The sequence below is a fragment of the Schistocerca gregaria genome, unplaced genomic scaffold (assembly GCF_023897955.1).
Source record: "Schistocerca gregaria isolate iqSchGreg1 unplaced genomic scaffold, iqSchGreg1.2 ptg000318l, whole genome shotgun sequence".
NCBI lineage: Eukaryota > Metazoa > Arthropoda > Insecta > Orthoptera > Acrididae > Schistocerca > Schistocerca gregaria.
This window is the reverse complement of record NW_026061796.1, coordinates 324,018-341,725: the sequence shown is the minus strand read 5'-3', so window position 1 is coordinate 341,725 and position 17,708 is coordinate 324,018. Positions and strand designations below refer to the sequence as shown.

At 50.2% G+C, this 17,708-nt stretch overlaps 24 non-coding genes across 24 annotated transcripts; all 24 read right to left on the bottom strand.

Annotated features, from left to right (window-relative positions):
* Positions 1-274: 274 nt before the first annotated feature.
* Trnak-uuu (transfer RNA lysine (anticodon UUU)) lies at positions 275-347 on the bottom strand. The gene has a single exon. It is a non-coding gene; the product is annotated as a tRNA-Lys (tRNA).
* Positions 348-884: 537 nt separating this feature from the next.
* On the bottom strand, positions 885-957 carry Trnaf-gaa (transfer RNA phenylalanine (anticodon GAA)). Its single transcript has one exon. It is a non-coding gene; the product is annotated as a tRNA-Phe (tRNA).
* Positions 958-1,536: 579 nt separating this feature from the next.
* Trnas-uga (transfer RNA serine (anticodon UGA)) lies at positions 1,537-1,618 on the bottom strand. The gene has a single exon. It is a non-coding gene; the product is annotated as a tRNA-Ser (tRNA).
* A 927-nt stretch (positions 1,619-2,545) lies between these two features.
* Positions 2,546-2,618, bottom strand: Trnak-uuu (transfer RNA lysine (anticodon UUU)). Its single transcript has one exon. It is a non-coding gene; the product is annotated as a tRNA-Lys (tRNA).
* A 537-nt stretch (positions 2,619-3,155) lies between these two features.
* Trnaf-gaa (transfer RNA phenylalanine (anticodon GAA)) lies at positions 3,156-3,228 on the bottom strand. The gene has a single exon. It is a non-coding gene; the product is annotated as a tRNA-Phe (tRNA).
* Positions 3,229-3,807: 579 nt separating this feature from the next.
* On the bottom strand, positions 3,808-3,889 carry Trnas-uga (transfer RNA serine (anticodon UGA)). The gene has a single exon. It is a non-coding gene; the product is annotated as a tRNA-Ser (tRNA).
* A 927-nt stretch (positions 3,890-4,816) lies between these two features.
* Positions 4,817-4,889, bottom strand: Trnak-uuu (transfer RNA lysine (anticodon UUU)). Its single transcript has one exon. It is a non-coding gene; the product is annotated as a tRNA-Lys (tRNA).
* A 537-nt stretch (positions 4,890-5,426) lies between these two features.
* Positions 5,427-5,499, bottom strand: Trnaf-gaa (transfer RNA phenylalanine (anticodon GAA)). Its single transcript has one exon. It is a non-coding gene; the product is annotated as a tRNA-Phe (tRNA).
* A 579-nt stretch (positions 5,500-6,078) lies between these two features.
* On the bottom strand, positions 6,079-6,160 carry Trnas-uga (transfer RNA serine (anticodon UGA)). Its single transcript has one exon. It is a non-coding gene; the product is annotated as a tRNA-Ser (tRNA).
* Positions 6,161-7,087: 927 nt separating this feature from the next.
* Positions 7,088-7,160, bottom strand: Trnak-uuu (transfer RNA lysine (anticodon UUU)). The gene has a single exon. It is a non-coding gene; the product is annotated as a tRNA-Lys (tRNA).
* Positions 7,161-7,697: 537 nt separating this feature from the next.
* On the bottom strand, positions 7,698-7,770 carry Trnaf-gaa (transfer RNA phenylalanine (anticodon GAA)). The gene has a single exon. It is a non-coding gene; the product is annotated as a tRNA-Phe (tRNA).
* Positions 7,771-8,349: 579 nt separating this feature from the next.
* Positions 8,350-8,431, bottom strand: Trnas-uga (transfer RNA serine (anticodon UGA)). The gene has a single exon. It is a non-coding gene; the product is annotated as a tRNA-Ser (tRNA).
* Positions 8,432-9,358: 927 nt separating this feature from the next.
* Positions 9,359-9,431, bottom strand: Trnak-uuu (transfer RNA lysine (anticodon UUU)). Its single transcript has one exon. It is a non-coding gene; the product is annotated as a tRNA-Lys (tRNA).
* A 537-nt stretch (positions 9,432-9,968) lies between these two features.
* Trnaf-gaa (transfer RNA phenylalanine (anticodon GAA)) lies at positions 9,969-10,041 on the bottom strand. Its single transcript has one exon. It is a non-coding gene; the product is annotated as a tRNA-Phe (tRNA).
* Positions 10,042-10,620: 579 nt separating this feature from the next.
* Trnas-uga (transfer RNA serine (anticodon UGA)) lies at positions 10,621-10,702 on the bottom strand. Its single transcript has one exon. It is a non-coding gene; the product is annotated as a tRNA-Ser (tRNA).
* Positions 10,703-11,629: 927 nt separating this feature from the next.
* Trnak-uuu (transfer RNA lysine (anticodon UUU)) lies at positions 11,630-11,702 on the bottom strand. The gene has a single exon. It is a non-coding gene; the product is annotated as a tRNA-Lys (tRNA).
* Positions 11,703-12,239: 537 nt separating this feature from the next.
* On the bottom strand, positions 12,240-12,312 carry Trnaf-gaa (transfer RNA phenylalanine (anticodon GAA)). The gene has a single exon. It is a non-coding gene; the product is annotated as a tRNA-Phe (tRNA).
* A 579-nt stretch (positions 12,313-12,891) lies between these two features.
* Positions 12,892-12,973, bottom strand: Trnas-uga (transfer RNA serine (anticodon UGA)). The gene has a single exon. It is a non-coding gene; the product is annotated as a tRNA-Ser (tRNA).
* A 927-nt stretch (positions 12,974-13,900) lies between these two features.
* On the bottom strand, positions 13,901-13,973 carry Trnak-uuu (transfer RNA lysine (anticodon UUU)). The gene has a single exon. It is a non-coding gene; the product is annotated as a tRNA-Lys (tRNA).
* A 537-nt stretch (positions 13,974-14,510) lies between these two features.
* Positions 14,511-14,583, bottom strand: Trnaf-gaa (transfer RNA phenylalanine (anticodon GAA)). The gene has a single exon. It is a non-coding gene; the product is annotated as a tRNA-Phe (tRNA).
* A 579-nt stretch (positions 14,584-15,162) lies between these two features.
* Trnas-uga (transfer RNA serine (anticodon UGA)) lies at positions 15,163-15,244 on the bottom strand. The gene has a single exon. It is a non-coding gene; the product is annotated as a tRNA-Ser (tRNA).
* Positions 15,245-16,171: 927 nt separating this feature from the next.
* On the bottom strand, positions 16,172-16,244 carry Trnak-uuu (transfer RNA lysine (anticodon UUU)). Its single transcript has one exon. It is a non-coding gene; the product is annotated as a tRNA-Lys (tRNA).
* A 537-nt stretch (positions 16,245-16,781) lies between these two features.
* Trnaf-gaa (transfer RNA phenylalanine (anticodon GAA)) lies at positions 16,782-16,854 on the bottom strand. The gene has a single exon. It is a non-coding gene; the product is annotated as a tRNA-Phe (tRNA).
* A 579-nt stretch (positions 16,855-17,433) lies between these two features.
* Trnas-uga (transfer RNA serine (anticodon UGA)) lies at positions 17,434-17,515 on the bottom strand. The gene has a single exon. It is a non-coding gene; the product is annotated as a tRNA-Ser (tRNA).
* Positions 17,516-17,708: the final 193 nt, after the last annotated feature.

Sequence of the window (17,708 nt, the reverse complement as noted above, 5' to 3'; positions counted from 1 at the left end):
TAGAATGGCGTCATTGGTTTGCACGCTCATTCATGCGTGTGAAAGTATTTGCTGCTCTTTACGCAGAATCGCACGCAGCCGGCGGGATTCGAAACTACTTTCGAGTCAGACGCCTTAACCACTCGGCCACGGCTGCCCCGAACGCAGCGTTCTCCCGACACGTGCAAATTGAACCGTTTAAAGCACTGTGGTGTCAGAAAACGGCGTTGCTGCATTCTTTTCCGTAGTGTTTCCACCACTACCAGAGGAAACGCTACCAAATTATTAAAATTTCCGCCCGAACAGGGACTTGAACCCTGGACCCTTAGGTTAAAAGCCTAATGCTCTACCGACTGAGCTATCCGGGCTCACAACGCCTTATGAAACATCTCACGATGCACAACGACACATTGACTCATGTCCTTTACTGTTGTGCAATCGCTGCATGGAGCTGTTAGTAGTTAAACGTCGCCTGAATGCTGTCTGCAAACTTATCGCGCAAAGCTCGTAACAGACCATCGAACAATGTTGACACACGATGCAAAAACAAACTGCAGCAGTCGTTACGTCTCATACGTTGGAGTAGAGGATTTACGTGTTTTGTCGACACTCATCGGGCAATTGGAAAATTCACAAGCACTTCGAATGCAATGTTTCCCACGTTTTCGCTCATTTCACGGTTCCGCTGGAGACGTTCTTCACCTCCTGGCACAAAACAGGGAACGCAGTCGGTAGGACGTTTTTTTATTTTCTTACTTCTCAGAGAGTTGCCTACTGTGTTCCTCTTATGGCAAGCACTAGACAACCAGAACAGTTACAGAAGAGAGTCATGTCCGTTCTCGGCTCTAGTTACATTATCACAAAGTCAGAGCAATTCCATTGGCGTCGGCTTCAAAACGAAGCCGTGCCGAAACCCGGGATCGAACCAGGGACCTTTAGATCTTCAGTCTAACGCTCTCCCAACTGAGCTATTTCGGCTGACGTACAGCGCCCCTCTTTTGCACGTCTGCCCCGTTGCCAATTTCACAGTCATCTTCGTCTGAAAGAACACAGGGACGCCGAAAGGCGAACAGCAGATGCAGTAAAGTACCACACACATTTCTTCTGCTTCCATCGTCGTAACTAGCAAACATGTCGACTCGATTCATGTAATATTGACTTCGCTGACGCTAGAAAAGCTGTGCTATATCGATGCCACGTGCAACTAGTGTGCAGAGAACGAGGCAGAGGAAGGAGTGAGCCTCTCCAACGTGTGTGAGGCAGTATCTAGCAGATACACGCGGTAAAACGTTTGACTTGCGTTTGCTCATTAATTGCTACACGTCATCGTCTGCAAGCTAAAATAATCACATCTGCACTGCCCAGAGAGGCGACACTTGAACTGACACCTGGTGGACGGTTGTGAGACGAGGAGATGAGCTGTGGCTTCTGGGCACGACTGTAGCGCTGCACCCTGGAGCCAAGAACACTGCACCTTGCTGGCGGCCCACGTGTTTAGTAGTGACGCAACTGCTAGGATGCAGCTGAACGTCCATCTTCTGAGAGCGAGAAAATTTCCGCAGTCGGCAGGACTCGAACCTACGCTCCCAGAGGGAATCTGATTTCAAGTCAGACGCCTTAACCACTCGGCCACGACTGCACGTCTCAGAAGCGTCTCTCGACAACTGAAACTCCCACCTTTGCAAGCAATCTCATGGCAGAAGGCAGCATGGGCTCACTCTTTTCTGTAGTGATTCCACTGCCAGCACATTAGACGTTACGAAAGTGTATTAATTTTCGCCCCGACAGGGACTAGAACCCAGGACCCTTTGGTTGAAAACCTAACGCTCTACCGACTGAGCTATCCGCACCCACGCACGAGCATTGTCATACAGCTGCGTCGTGTGCGAGTGATTCGCATGTCGTAATTGCTGGCTTATGGCTCCAATGGCGACTTCACCGACTTCCCACTGACGCGCCGCTGACGCTAGTTTTCTGGCGTCTTAAGGGATGGACATACTTGCAAGTAGCTGCGAGATCATTGAAAAGAAACGCGGCGCCATTGCTTTTGCCGCACTCGACTGATTGAATTGCAATTCCTAAAAAGGAATGAACCTTCACTCTGTCCAACAATTTCAAGCACGTGTGTGTACTCACGAACTCGGCGAAGGCGCGAGAAAATGACGGGGGCGCACTCGTGGGCCTGCGACGGCTTCCTGCAGTCACATCGTCAGTGCGAGGTGGACCGGTAGGCACAGGAAGCAGCGGCCGTCGTGAAACTCAGCATTCTTAAACGGAAATTTTCGTCTTGTTTAGAATGGCGTCATTGGTTTGCACGCTCATTCATACGTGTGAAAGTATTTGCTGCTCTTTACGCAGAATCGCACGCAGCCGGCGGGATTCGAAACTACTTTCGAGTCAGACGCCTTAACCACTCGGCCACGGCTGCCCCGAACGCAGCGTTCTCCCGACACGTGCAAATTGAACCGTTTAAAGCACTGTGGTGTCAGAAAACGGCGTTGCTGCATTCTTTTCCGTAGTGTTTCCACCACTACCAGAGGAAACGCTACCAAATTATTAAAATTTCCGCCCGAACAGGGACTTGAACCCTGGACCCTTAGGTTAAAAGCCTAATGCTCTACCGACTGAGCTATCCGGGCTCACAACGCCTTACGAAACATCTCACGATGCACAACGACACATTGACTCATGTCCTTTACTGTTGTGCAATCGCTGCATGGAGCTGTTAGTAGTTAAACGTCGCCTGAATGCTGTCTGCAAACTTATCGCGCAAAGCTCGTAACAGACCATCGAACAATGTTGACACACGATGCAAAAACAAACTGCAGCAGTCGTTACGTCTCATACGTTGGAGTAGAGGATTTACGTGTTTTGTCGACACTCATCGGGCAATTGGAAAATTCACAAGCACTTCGAATGCAATGTTTCCCACGTTTTCGCTCATTTCACGGTTCCGCTGGAGACGTTCTTCACCTCCTGGCACAAAACAGGGAACGCAGTCGGTAGGACGTTTTTTTATTTTCTTACTTCTCAGAGAGTTGCCTACTGTGTTCCTCTTATGGCAAGCACTAGACAACCAGAACAGTTACAGAAGAGAGTCATGTCCGTTCTCGGCTCTAGTTACATTATCACAAAGTCAGAGCAATTCCATTGGCGTCGGCTTCAAAACGAAGCCGTGCCGAAACCCGGGATCGAACCAGGGACCTTTAGATCTTCAGTCTAACGCTCTCCCAACTGAGCTATTTCGGCTGACGTACAGCGCCCCTCTTTTGCACGTCTGCCCCGTTGCCAATTTCACAGTCATCTTCGTCTGAAAGAACACAGGGACGCCGAAAGGCGAACAGCAGATGCAGTAAAGTACCACACACATTTCTTCTGCTTCCATCGTCGTAACTAGCAAACATGTCGACTCGATTCATGTAATATTGACTTCGCTGACGCTAGAAAAGCTGTGCTATATCGATGCCACGTGCAACTAGTGTGCAGAGAACGAGGCAGAGGAAGGAGTGAGCCTCTCCAACGTGTGTGAGGCAGTATCTAGCAGATACACGCGGTAAAACGTTTGACTTGCGTTTGCTCATTAATTGCTACACGTCATCGTCTGCAAGCTAAAATAATCACATCTGCACTGCCCAGAGAGGCGACACTTGCACTGACACCTGGTGGACGGTTGTGAGACGAGGAGATGAGCTGTGGCTTCTGGGCACGACTGTAGCGCTGCACCCTGGAGCCAAGAACACTGCACCTTGCTGGCGGCCCACGTGTTTAGTAGTGACGCAACTGCTAGGATGCAGCTGAACGTCCATCTTCTGAGAGCGAGAAAATTTCCGCAGTCGGCAGGACTCGAACCTACGCTCCCAGAGGGAATCTGATTTCAAGTCAGACGCCTTAACCACTCGGCCACGACTGCACGTCTCAGAAGCGTCTCTCGACAACTGAAACTCCCACCTTTGCAAGCAATCTCATGGCAGAAGGCAGCATGGGCTCACTCTTTTCTGTAGTGATTCCACTGCCAGCACATTAGACGTTACGAAAGTGTATTAATTTTCGCCCCGACAGGGACTAGAACCCAGGACCCTTTGGTTGAAAACCTAACGCTCTACCGACTGAGCTATCCGCACCCACGCACGAGCATTGTCATACAGCTGCGTCGTGTGCGAGTGATTCGCATGTCGTAATTGCTGGCTTATGGCTCCAATGGCGACTTCACCGACTTCCCACTGACGCGCCGCTGACGCTAGTTTTCTGGCGTCTTAAGGGATGGACATACTTGCAAGTAGCTGCGAGATCATTGAAAAGAAACGCGGCGCCATTGCTTTTGCCGCACTCGACTGATTGAATTGCAATTCCTAAAAAGGAATGAACCTTCACTCTGTCCAACAATTTCAAGCACGTGTGTGTACTCACGAACTCGGCGAAGGCGCGAGAAAATGACGGGGGCGCACTCGTGGGCCTGCGACGGCTTCCTGCAGTCACATCGTCAGTGCGAGGTGGACCGGTAGGCACAGGAAGCAGCGGCCGTCGTGAAACTCAGCATTCTTAAACGGAAATTTTCGTCTTGTTTAGAATGGCGTCATTGGTTTGCACGCTCATTCATGCGTGTGAAAGTATTTGCTGCTCTTTACGCAGAATCGCACGCAGCCGGCGGGATTCGAAACTACTTTCGAGTCAGACGCCTTAACCACTCGGCCACGGCTGCCCCGAACGCAGCGTTCTCCCGACACGTGCAAATTGAACCGTTTAAAGCACTGTGGTGTCAGAAAACGGCGTTGCTGCATTCTTTTCCGTAGTGTTTCCACCACTACCAGAGGAAACGCTACCAAATTATTAAAATTTCCGCCCGAACAGGGACTTGAACCCTGGACCCTTAGGTTAAAAGCCTAATGCTCTACCGACTGAGCTATCCGGGCTCACAACGCCTTATGAAACATCTCACGATGCACAACGACACATTGACTCATGTCCTTTACTGTTGTGCAATCGCTGCATGGAGCTGTTAGTAGTTAAACGTCGCCTGAATGCTGTCTGCAAACTTATCGCGCAAAGCTCGTAACAGACCATCGAACAATGTTGACACACGATGCAAAAACAAACTGCAGCAGTCGTTACGTCTCATACGTTGGAGTAGAGGATTTACGTGTTTTGTCGACACTCATCGGGCAATTGGAAAATTCACAAGCACTTCGAATGCAATGTTTCCCACGTTTTCGCTCATTTCACGGTTCCGCTGGAGACGTTCTTCACCTCCTGGCACAAAACAGGGAACGCAGTCGGTAGGACGTTTTTTTATTTTCTTACTTCTCAGAGAGTTGCCTACTGTGTTCCTCTTATGGCAAGCACTAGACAACCAGAACAGTTACAGAAGAGAGTCATGTCCGTTCTCGGCTCTAGTTACATTATCACAAAGTCAGAGCAATTCCATTGGCGTCGGCTTCAAAACGAAGCCGTGCCGAAACCCGGGATCGAACCAGGGACCTTTAGATCTTCAGTCTAACGCTCTCCCAACTGAGCTATTTCGGCTGACGTACAGCGCCCCTCTTTTGCACGTCTGCCCCGTTGCCAATTTCACAGTCATCTTCGTCTGAAAGAACACAGGGACGCCGAAAGGCGAACAGCAGATGCAGTAAAGTACCACACACATTTCTTCTGCTTCCATCGTCGTAACTAGCAAACATGTCGACTCGATTCATGTAATATTGACTTCGCTGACGCTAGAAAAGCTGTGCTATATCGATGCCACGTGCAACTAGTGTGTAGAGAACGAGGCAGAGGAAGGAGTGAGCCTCTCCAACGTGTGTGAGGCAGTATCTAGCAGATACACGCGGTAAAACGTTTGACTTGCGTTTGCTCATTAATTGCTACACGTCATCGTCTGCAAGCTAAAATAATCACATCTGCACTGCCCAGAGAGGCGACACTTGAACTGACACCTGGTGGACGGTTGTGAGACGAGGAGATGAGCTGTGGCTTCTGGGCACGACTGTAGCGCTGCACCCTGGAGCCAAGAACACTGCACCTTGCTGGCGGCCCACGTGTTTAGTAGTGACGCAACTGCTAGGATGCAGCTGAACGTCCATCTTCTGAGAGCGAGAAAATTTCCGCAGTCGGCAGGACTCGAACCTACGCTCCCAGAGGGAATCTGATTTCAAGTCAGACGCCTTAACCACTCGGCCACGACTGCACGTCTCAGAAGCGTCTCTCGACAACTGAAACTCCCACCTTTGCAAGCAATCTCATGGCAGAAGGCAGCATGGGCTCACTCTTTTCTGTAGTGATTCCACTGCCAGCACATTAGACGTTAGGAAAGTGTATTAATTTTCGCCCCGACAGGGACTAGAACCCAGGACCCTTTGGTTGAAAACCTAACGCTCTACCGACTGAGCTATCCGCACCCACGCACGAGCATTGTCATACAGCTGCGTCGTGTGCGAGTGATTCGCATGTCGTAATTGCTGGCTTATGGCTCCAATGGCGACTTCACCGACTTCCCACTGACGCGCCGCTGACGCTAGTTTTCTGGCGTCTTAAGGGATGGACATACTTGCAAGTAGCTGCGAGATCATTGAAAAGAAACGCGGCGCCATTGCTTTTGCCGCACTCGACTGATTGAATTGCAATTCCTAAAAAGGAATGAACCTTCACTCTGTCCAACAATTTCAAGCACGTGTGTGTACTCACGAACTCGGCGAAGGCGCGAGAAAATGACGGGGGCGCACTCGTGGGCCTGCGACGGCTTCCTGCAGTCACATCGTCAGTGCGAGGTGGACCGGTAGGCACAGGAAGCAGCGGCCGTCGTGAAACTCAGCATTCTTAAACGGAAATTTTCGTCTTGTTTAGAATGGCGTCATTGGTTTGCACGCTCATTCATACGTGTGAAAGTATTTGCTGCTCTTTACGCAGAATCGCACGCAGCCGGCGGGATTCGAAACTACTTTCGAGTCAGACGCCTTAACCACTCGGCCACGGCTGCCCCGAACGCAGCGTTCTCCCGACACGTGCAAATTGAACCGTTTAAAGCACTGTGGTGTCAGAAAACGGCGTTGCTGCATTCTTTTCCGTAGTGTTTCCACCACTACCAGAGGAAACGCTACCAAATTATTAAAATTTCCGCCCGAACAGGGACTTGAACCCTGGACCCTTAGGTTAAAAGCCTAATGCTCTACCGACTGAGCTATCCGGGCTCACAACGCCTTACGAAACATCTCACGATGCACAACGACACATTGACTCATGTCCTTTACTGTTGTGCAATCGCTGCATGGAGCTGTTAGTAGTTAAACGTCGCCTGAATGCTGTCTGCAAACTTATCGCGCAAAGCTCGTAACAGACCATCGAACAATGTTGACACACGATGCAAAAACAAACTGCAGCAGTCGTTACGTCTCATACGTTGGAGTAGAGGATTTACGTGTTTTGTCGACACTCATCGGGCAATTGGAAAATTCACAAGCACTTCGAATGCAATGTTTCCCACGTTTTCGCTCATTTCACGGTTCCGCTGGAGACGTTCTTCACCTCCTGGCACAAAACAGGGAACGCAGTCGGTAGGACGTTTTTTTATTTTCTTACTTCTCAGAGAGTTGCCTACTGTGTTCCTCTTATGGCAAGCACTAGACAACCAGAACAGTTACAGAAGAGAGTCATGTCCGTTCTCGGCTCTAGTTACATTATCACAAAGTCAGAGCAATTCCATTGGCGTCGGCTTCAAAACGAAGCCGTGCCGAAACCCGGGATCGAACCAGGGACCTTTAGATCTTCAGTCTAACGCTCTCCCAACTGAGCTATTTCGGCTGACGTACAGCGCCCCTCTTTTGCACGTCTGCCCCGTTGCCAATTTCACAGTCATCTTCGTCTGAAAGAACACAGGGACGCCGAAAGGCGAACAGCAGATGCAGTAAAGTACCACACACATTTCTTCTGCTTCCATCGTCGTAACTAGCAAACATGTCGACTCGATTCATGTAATATTGACTTCGCTGACGCTAGAAAAGCTGTGCTATATCGATGCCACGTGCAACTAGTGTGCAGAGAACGAGGCAGAGGAAGGAGTGAGCCTCTCCAACGTGTGTGAGGCAGTATCTAGCAGATACACGCGGTAAAACGTTTGACTTGCGTTTGCTCATTAATTGCTACACGTCATCGTCTGCAAGCTAAAATAATCACATCTGCACTGCCCAGAGAGGCGACACTTGCACTGACACCTGGTGGACGGTTGTGAGACGAGGAGATGAGCTGTGGCTTCTGGGCACGACTGTAGCGCTGCACCCTGGAGCCAAGAACACTGCACCTTGCTGGCGGCCCACGTGTTTAGTAGTGACGCAACTGCTAGGATGCAGCTGAACGTCCATCTTCTGAGAGCGAGAAAATTTCCGCAGTCGGCAGGACTCGAACCTACGCTCCCAGAGGGAATCTGATTTCAAGTCAGACGCCTTAACCACTCGGCCACGACTGCACGTCTCAGAAGCGTCTCTCGACAACTGAAACTCCCACCTTTGCAAGCAATCTCATGGCAGAAGGCAGCATGGGCTCACTCTTTTCTGTAGTGATTCCACTGCCAGCACATTAGACGTTACGAAAGTGTATTAATTTTCGCCCCGACAGGGACTAGAACCCAGGACCCTTTGGTTGAAAACCTAACGCTCTACCGACTGAGCTATCCGCACCCACGCACGAGCATTGTCATACAGCTGCGTCGTGTGCGAGTGATTCGCATGTCGTAATTGCTGGCTTATGGCTCCAATGGCGACTTCACCGACTTCCCACTGACGCGCCGCTGACGCTAGTTTTCTGGCGTCTTAAAGGATGGACATACTTGCAAGTAGCTGCGAGATCATTGAAAAGAAACGCGGCGCCATTGCTTTTGCCGCACTCGACTGATTGAATTGCAATTCCTAAAAAGGAATGAACCTTCACTCTGTCCAACAATTTCAAGCACGTGTGTGTACTCACGAACTCGGCGAAGGCGCGAGAAAATGACGGGGGCGCACTCGTGGGCCTGCGACGGCTTCCTGCAGTCACATCGTCAGTGCGAGGTGGACCGGTAGGCACAGGAAGCAGCGGCCGTCGTGAAACTCAGCATTCTTAAACGGAAATTTTCGTCTTGTTTAGAATGGCGTCATTGGTTTGCACGCTCATTCATACGTGTGAAAGTATTTGCTGCTCTTTACGCAGAATCGCACGCAGCCGGCGGGATTCGAAACTACTTTCGAGTCAGACGCCTTAACCACTCGGCCACGGCTGCCCCGAACGCAGCGTTCTCCCGACACGTGCAAATTGAACCGTTTAAAGCACTGTGGTGTCAGAAAACGGCGTTGCTGCATTCTTTTCCGTAGTGTTTCCACCACTACCAGAGGAAACGCTACCAAATTATTAAAATTTCCGCCCGAACAGGGACTTGAACCCTGGACCCTTAGGTTAAAAGCCTAATGCTCTACCGACTGAGCTATCCGGGCTCACAACGCCTTACGAAACATCTCACGATGCACAACGACACATTGACTCATGTCCTTTACTGTTGTGCAATCGCTGCATGGAGCTGTTAGTAGTTAAACGTCGCCTGAATGCTGTCTGCAAACTTATCGCGCAAAGCTCGTAACAGACCATCGAACAATGTTGACACACGATGCAAAAACAAACTGCAGCAGTCGTTACGTCTCATACGTTGGAGTAGAGGATTTACGTGTTTTGTCGACACTCATCGGGCAATTGGAAAATTCACAAGCACTTCGAATGCAATGTTTCCCACGTTTTCGCTCATTTCACGGTTCCGCTGGAGACGTTCTTCACCTCCTGGCACAAAACAGGGAACGCAGTCGGTAGGACGTTTTTTTATTTTCTTACTTCTCAGAGAGTTGCCTACTGTGTTCCTCTTATGGCAAGCACTAGACAACCAGAACAGTTACAGAAGAGAGTCATGTCCGTTCTCGGCTCTAGTTACATTATCACAAAGTCAGAGCAATTCCATTGGCGTCGGCTTCAAAACGAAGCCGTGCCGAAACCCGGGATCGAACCAGGGACCTTTAGATCTTCAGTCTAACGCTCTCCCAACTGAGCTATTTCGGCTGACGTACAGCGCCCCTCTTTTGCACGTCTGCCCCGTTGCCAATTTCACAGTCATCTTCGTCTGAAAGAACACAGGGACGCCGAAAGGCGAACAGCAGATGCAGTAAAGTACCACACACATTTCTTCTGCTTCCATCGTCGTAACTAGCAAACATGTCGACTCGATTCATGTAATATTGACTTCGCTGACGCTAGAAAAGCTGTGCTATATCGATGCCACGTGCAACTAGTGTGCAGAGAACGAGGCAGAGGAAGGAGTGAGCCTCTCCAACGTGTGTGAGGCAGTATCTAGCAGATACACGCGGTAAAACGTTTGACTTGCGTTTGCTCATTAATTGCTACACGTCATCGTCTGCAAGCTAAAATAATCACATCTGCACTGCCCAGAGAGGCGACACTTGCACTGACACCTGGTGGACGGTTGTGAGACGAGGAGATGAGCTGTGGCTTCTGGGCACGACTGTAGCGCTGCACCCTGGAGCCAAGAACACTGCACCTTGCTGGCGGCCCACGTGTTTAGTAGTGACGCAACTGCTAGGATGCAGCTGAACGTCCATCTTCTGAGAGCGAGAAAATTTCCGCAGTCGGCAGGACTCGAACCTACGCTCCCAGAGGGAATCTGATTTCAAGTCAGACGCCTTAACCACTCGGCCACGACTGCACGTCTCAGAAGCGTCTCTCGACAACTGAAACTCCCACCTTTGCAAGCAATCTCATGGCAGAAGGCAGCATGGGCTCACTCTTTTCTGTAGTGATTCCACTGCCAGCACATTAGACGTTACGAAAGTGTATTAATTTTCGCCCCGACAGGGACTAGAACCCAGGACCCTTTGGTTGAAAACCTAACGCTCTACCGACTGAGCTATCCGCACCCACGCACGAGCATTGTCATACAGCTGCGTCGTGTGCGAGTGATTCGCATGTCGTAATTGCTGGCTTATGGCTCCAATGGCGACTTCACCGACTTCCCACTGACGCGCCGCTGACGCTAGTTTTCTGGCGTCTTAAAGGATGGACATACTTGCAAGTAGCTGCGAGATCATTGAAAAGAAACGCGGCGCCATTGCTTTTGCCGCACTCGACTGATTGAATTGCAATTCCTAAAAAGGAATGAACCTTCACTCTGTCCAACAATTTCAAGCACGTGTGTGTACTCACGAACTCGGCGAAGGCGCGAGAAAATGACGGGGGCGCACTCGTGGGCCTGCGACGGCTTCCTGCAGTCACATCGTCAGTGCGAGGTGGACCGGTAGGCACAGGAAGCAGCGGCCGTCGTGAAACTCAGCATTCTTAAACGGAAATTTTCGTCTTGTTTAGAATGGCGTCATTGGTTTGCACGCTCATTCATACGTGTGAAAGTATTTGCTGCTCTTTACGCAGAATCGCACGCAGCCGGCGGGATTCGAAACTACTTTCGAGTCAGACGCCTTAACCACTCGGCCACGGCTGCCCCGAACGCAGCGTTCTCCCGACACGTGCAAATTGAACCGTTTAAAGCACTGTGGTGTCAGAAAACGGCGTTGCTGCATTCTTTTCCGTAGTGTTTCCACCACTACCAGAGGAAACGCTACCAAATTATTAAAATTTCCGCCCGAACAGGGACTTGAACCCTGGACCCTTAGGTTAAAAGCCTAATGCTCTACCGACTGAGCTATCCGGGCTCACAACGCCTTACGAAACATCTCACGATGCACAACGACACATTGACTCATGTCCTTTACTGTTGTGCAATCGCTGCATGGAGCTGTTAGTAGTTAAACGTCGCCTGAATGCTGTCTGCAAACTTATCGCGCAAAGCTCGTAACAGACCATCGAACAATGTTGACACACGATGCAAAAACAAACTGCAGCAGTCGTTACGTCTCATACGTTGGAGTAGAGGATTTACGTGTTTTGTCGACACTCATCGGGCAATTGGAAAATTCACAAGCACTTCGAATGCAATGTTTCCCACGTTTTCGCTCATTTCACGGTTCCGCTGGAGACGTTCTTCACCTCCTGGCACAAAACAGGGAACGCAGTCGGTAGGACGTTTTTTTATTTTCTTACTTCTCAGAGAGTTGCCTACTGTGTTCCTCTTATGGCAAGCACTAGACAACCAGAACAGTTACAGAAGAGAGTCATGTCCGTTCTCGGCTCTAGTTACATTATCACAAAGTCAGAGCAATTCCATTGGCGTCGGCTTCAAAACGAAGCCGTGCCGAAACCCGGGATCGAACCAGGGACCTTTAGATCTTCAGTCTAACGCTCTCCCAACTGAGCTATTTCGGCTGACGTACAGCGCCCCTCTTTTGCACGTCTGCCCCGTTGCCAATTTCACAGTCATCTTCGTCTGAAAGAACACAGGGACGCCGAAAGGCGAACAGCAGATGCAGTAAAGTACCACACACATTTCTTCTGCTTCCATCGTCGTAACTAGCAAACATGTCGACTCGATTCATGTAATATTGACTTCGCTGACGCTAGAAAAGCTGTGCTATATCGATGCCACGTGCAACTAGTGTGCAGAGAACGAGGCAGAGGAAGGAGTGAGCCTCTCCAACGTGTGTGAGGCAGTATCTAGCAGATACACGCGGTAAAACGTTTGACTTGCGTTTGCTCATTAATTGCTACACGTCATCGTCTGCAAGCTAAAATAATCACATCTGCACTGCCCAGAGAGGCGACACTTGCACTGACACCTGGTGGACGGTTGTGAGACGAGGAGATGAGCTGTGGCTTCTGGGCACGACTGTAGCGCTGCACCCTGGAGCCAAGAACACTGCACCTTGCTGGCGGCCCACGTGTTTAGTAGTGACGCAACTGCTAGGATGCAGCTGAACGTCCATCTTCTGAGAGCGAGAAAATTTCCGCAGTCGGCAGGACTCGAACCTACGCTCCCAGAGGGAATCTGATTTCAAGTCAGACGCCTTAACCACTCGGCCACGACTGCACGTCTCAGAAGCGTCTCTCGACAACTGAAACTCCCACCTTTGCAAGCAATCTCATGGCAGAAGGCAGCATGGGCTCACTCTTTTCTGTAGTGATTCCACTGCCAGCACATTAGACGTTACGAAAGTGTATTAATTTTCGCCCCGACAGGGACTAGAACCCAGGACCCTTTGGTTGAAAACCTAACGCTCTACCGACTGAGCTATCCGCACCCACGCACGAGCATTGTCATACAGCTGCGTCGTGTGCGAGTGATTCGCATGTCGTAATTGCTGGCTTATGGCTCCAATGGCGACTTCACCGACTTCCCACTGACGCGCCGCTGACGCTAGTTTTCTGGCGTCTTAAGGGATGGACATACTTGCAAGTAGCTGCGAGATCATTGAAAAGAAACGCGGCGCCATTGCTTTTGCCGCACTCGACTGATTGAATTGCAATTCCTAAAAAGGAATGAACCTTCACTCTGTCCAACAATTTCAAGCACGTGTGTGTACTCACGAACTCGGCGAAGGCGCGAGAAAATGACGGGGGCGCACTCGTGGGCCTGCGACGGCTTCCTGCAGTCACATCGTCAGTGCGAGGTGGACCGGTAGGCACAGGAAGCAGCGGCCGTCGTGAAACTCAGCATTCTTAAACGGAAATTTTCGTCTTGTTTAGAATGGCGTCATTGGTTTGCACGCTCATTCATGCGTGTGAAAGTATTTGCTGCTCTTTACGCAGAATCGCACGCAGCCGGCGGGATTCGAAACTACTTTCGAGTCAGACGCCTTAACCACTCGGCCACGGCTGCCCCGAACGCAGCGTTCTCCCGACACGTGCAAATTGAACCGTTTAAAGCACTGTGGTGTCAGAAAACGGCGTTGCTGCATTCTTTTCCGTAGTGTTTCCACCACTACCAGAGGAAACGCTACCAAATTATTAAAATTTCCGCCCGAACAGGGACTTGAACCCTGGACCCTTAGGTTAAAAGCCTAATGCTCTACCGACTGAGCTATCCGGGCTCACAACGCCTTATGAAACATCTCACGTTGCACAACGACACATTGACTCATGTCCTTTACTGTTGTGCAATCGCTGCATGGAGCTGTTAGTAGTTAAACGTCGCCTGAATGCTGTCTGCAAACTTATCGCGCAAAGCTCGTAACAGACCATCGAACAATGTTGACACACGATGCAAAAACAAACTGCAGCAGTCGTTACGTCTCATAAGTTGGAGTAGAGGATTTACGTGTTTTGTCGACACTCATCGGGCAATTGGAAAATTCACAAGCACTTCGAATGCAATGTTTCCCACGTTTTCGCTCATTTCACGGTTCCGCTGGAGACGTTCTTCACCTCCTGGCACAAAACAGGGAACGCAGTCGGTAGGACGTTTTTTTATTTTCTTACTTCTCAGAGAGTTGCCTACTGTGTTCCTCTTATGGCAAGCACTAGACAACCAGAACAGTTACAGAAGAGAGTCATGTCCGTTCTCGGCTCTAGTTACATTATCACAAAGTCAGAGCAATTCCATTGGCGTCGGCTTCAAAACGAAGCCGTGCCGAAACCCGGGATCGAACCAGGGACCTTTAGATCTTCAGTCTAACGCTCTCCCAACTGAGCTATTTCGGCTGACGTACAGCGCCCCTCTTTTGCACGTCTGCCCCGTTGCCAATTTCACAGTCATCTTCGTCTGAAAGAACACAGGGACGCCGAAAGGCGAACAGCAGATGCAGTAAAGTACCACACACATTTCTTCTGCTTCCATCGTCGTAACTAGCAAACATGTCGACTCGATTCATGTAATATTGACTTCGCTGACGCTAGAAAAGCTGTGCTATATCGATGCCACGTGCAACTAGTGTGCAGAGAACGAGGCAGAGGAAGGAGTGAGCCTCTCCAACGTGTGTGAGGCAGTATCTAGCAGATACACGCGGTAAAACGTTTGACTTGCGTTTGCTCATTAATTGCTACACGTCATCGTCTGCAAGCTAAAATAATCACATCTGCACTGCCCAGAGAGGCGACACTTGCACTGACACCTGGTGGACGGTTGTGAGACGAGGAGATGAGCTGTGGCTTCTGGGCACGACTGTAGCGCTGTACCCTGGAGCCAAGAACACTGCACCTTGCTGGCGGCCCACGTGTTTAGTAGTGACGCAACTGCTAGGATGCAGCTGAACGTCCGTCTTCTGAGAGCGAGAAAATTTCCGCAGTCGGCAGGACTCGAACCTACGCTCCCAGAGGGAATCTGATTTCAAGTCAGACGCCTTAACCACTCGGTCACGACTGCACGTCTCAGAAGCGTCTCTCGACAACTGAAACTCCCACCTTTGCAAGCAATCTCATGGCAGAAGGCAGCATGGGCTCACTCTTTTCTGTAGTGATTCCACTGCCAGCACATTAGACGTTACGAAAGTGTATTAATTTTCGCCCCGACAGGGACTAGAACCCAGGACCCTTTGGTTGAAAACCTAACGCTCTACCGACTGAGCTATCCGCACCCACGCACGAGCATTGTCATACAGCTGCGTCGTGTGCGAGTGATTCGCATGTCGTAATTGCTGGCTTATGGCTCCAATGGCGACTTCACCGACTTCCCACTGACGCGCCGCTGACGCTAGTTTTCTGGCGTCTTAAGGGATGGACATACTTGCAAGTAGCTGCGAGATCATTGAAAAGAAACGCGGCGCCATTGCTTTTGCCGCACTCGACTGATTGAATTGCAATTCCTAAAAAGGAATGAACCTTCACTCTGTCCAACAATTTCAAGCACGTGTGTGTACTCACGAACTCGGCGAAGGCGCGAGAAAATGACGGGGGCGCACTCGTGGGCCTGCGACGGCTTCCTGCAGTCACATCGTCAGTGCGAGGTGGACCGGTAGGCACAGGAAGCAGCGGCCGTCGTGAAACTCAGCATTCTTAAACGGAAATTTTCGTCTTGTTTAGAATGGCGTCATTGGTTTGCACGCTCATTCATGCGTGTGAAAGTATTTGCTGCTCTTTACGCAGAATCGCACGCAGCCGGCGGGATTCGAAACTACTTTCGAGTCAGACGCCTTAACCACTCGGCCACGGCTGCCCCGAACGCAGCGTTCTCCCGACACGTGCAAATTGAACCGTTTAAAGCACTGTGGTGTCAGAAAACGGCGTTGCTGCATTCTTTTCCGTAGTGTTTCCACCACTACCAGAGGAAACGCTACCAAATTATTAAAATTTCCGCCCGAACAGGGACTTGAACCCTGGACCCTTAGGTTAAAAGCCTAATGCTCTACCGACTGAGCTATCCGGGCTCACAACGCCTTATGAAACATCTCACGATGCACAACGACACATTGACTCATGTCCTTTACTGTTGTGCAATCGCTGCATGGAGCTGTTAGTAGTTAAACGTCGCCTGAATGCTGTCTGCAAACTTATCGCGCAAAGCTCGTAACAGACCATCGAACAATGTTGACACACGATGCAAAAACAAACTGCAGCAGTCGTTACGTCTCATACGTTGGAGTAGAGGATTTACGTGTTTTGTCGACACTCATCGGGCAATTGGAAAATTCACAAGCACTTCGAATGCAATGTTTCCCACGTTTTCGCTCATTTCACGGTTCCGCTGGAGACGTTCTTCACCTCCTGGCACAAAACAGGGAACGCAGTCGGTAGGACGTTTTTTTATTTTCTTACTTCTCAGAGAGTTGCCTACTGTGTTCCTCTTATGGCAAGCACTAGACAACCAGAACAGTTACAGAAGAGAGTCATGTCCGTTCTCGGCTCTAGTTACATTATCACAAAGTCAGAGCAATTCCATTGGCGTCGGCTTCAAAACGAAGCCGTGCCGAAACCCGGGATCGAACCAGGGACCTTTAGATCTTCAGTCTAACGCTCTCCCAACTGAGCTATTTCGGCTGACGTACAGCGCCCCTCTTTTGCACGTCTGCCCCGTTGCCAATTTCACAGTCATCTTCGTCTGAAAGAACACAGGGACGCCGAAAGGCGAACAGCAGATGCAGTAAAGTACCACACACATTTCTTCTGCTTCCATCGTCGTAACTAGCAAACATGTCGACTCGATTCATGTAATATTGACTTCGCTGACGCTAGAAAAGCTGTGCTATATCGATGCCACGTGCAACTAGTGTGCAGAGAACGAGGCAGAGGAAGGAGTGAGCCTCTCCAACGTGTGTGAGGCAGTATCTAGCAGATACACGCGGTAAAACGTTTGACTTGCGTTTGCTCATTAATTGCTACACGTCATCGTCTGCAAGCTAAAATAATCACATCTGCACTGCCCAGAGAGGCGACACTTGCACTGACACCTGGTGGACGGTTGTGAGACGAGGAGATGAGCTGTGGCTTCTGGGCACGACTGTAGCGCTGCACCCTGGAGCCAAGAACACTGCACCTTGCTGGCGGCCCACGTGTTTAGTAGTGACGCAACTGCTAGGATGCAGCTGAACGTCCATCTTCTGAGAGCGAGAAAATTTCCGCAGTCGGCAGGACTCGAACCTACGCTCCCAGAGGGAATCTGATTTCAAGTCAGACGCCTTAACCACTCGGCCACGACTGCACGTCTCAGAAGCGTCTCTCGACAACTGAAACTCCCACCTTTGCAAGCAATCTCATGGCAGAAGGCAGCATGGGCTCACTCTTTTCTGTAGTGATTCCACTGCCAGCACATTAGACGTTACGAAAGTGTATTAATTTTCGCCCCGACAGGGACTAGAACCCAGGACCCTTTGGTTGAAAACCTAACGCTCTAC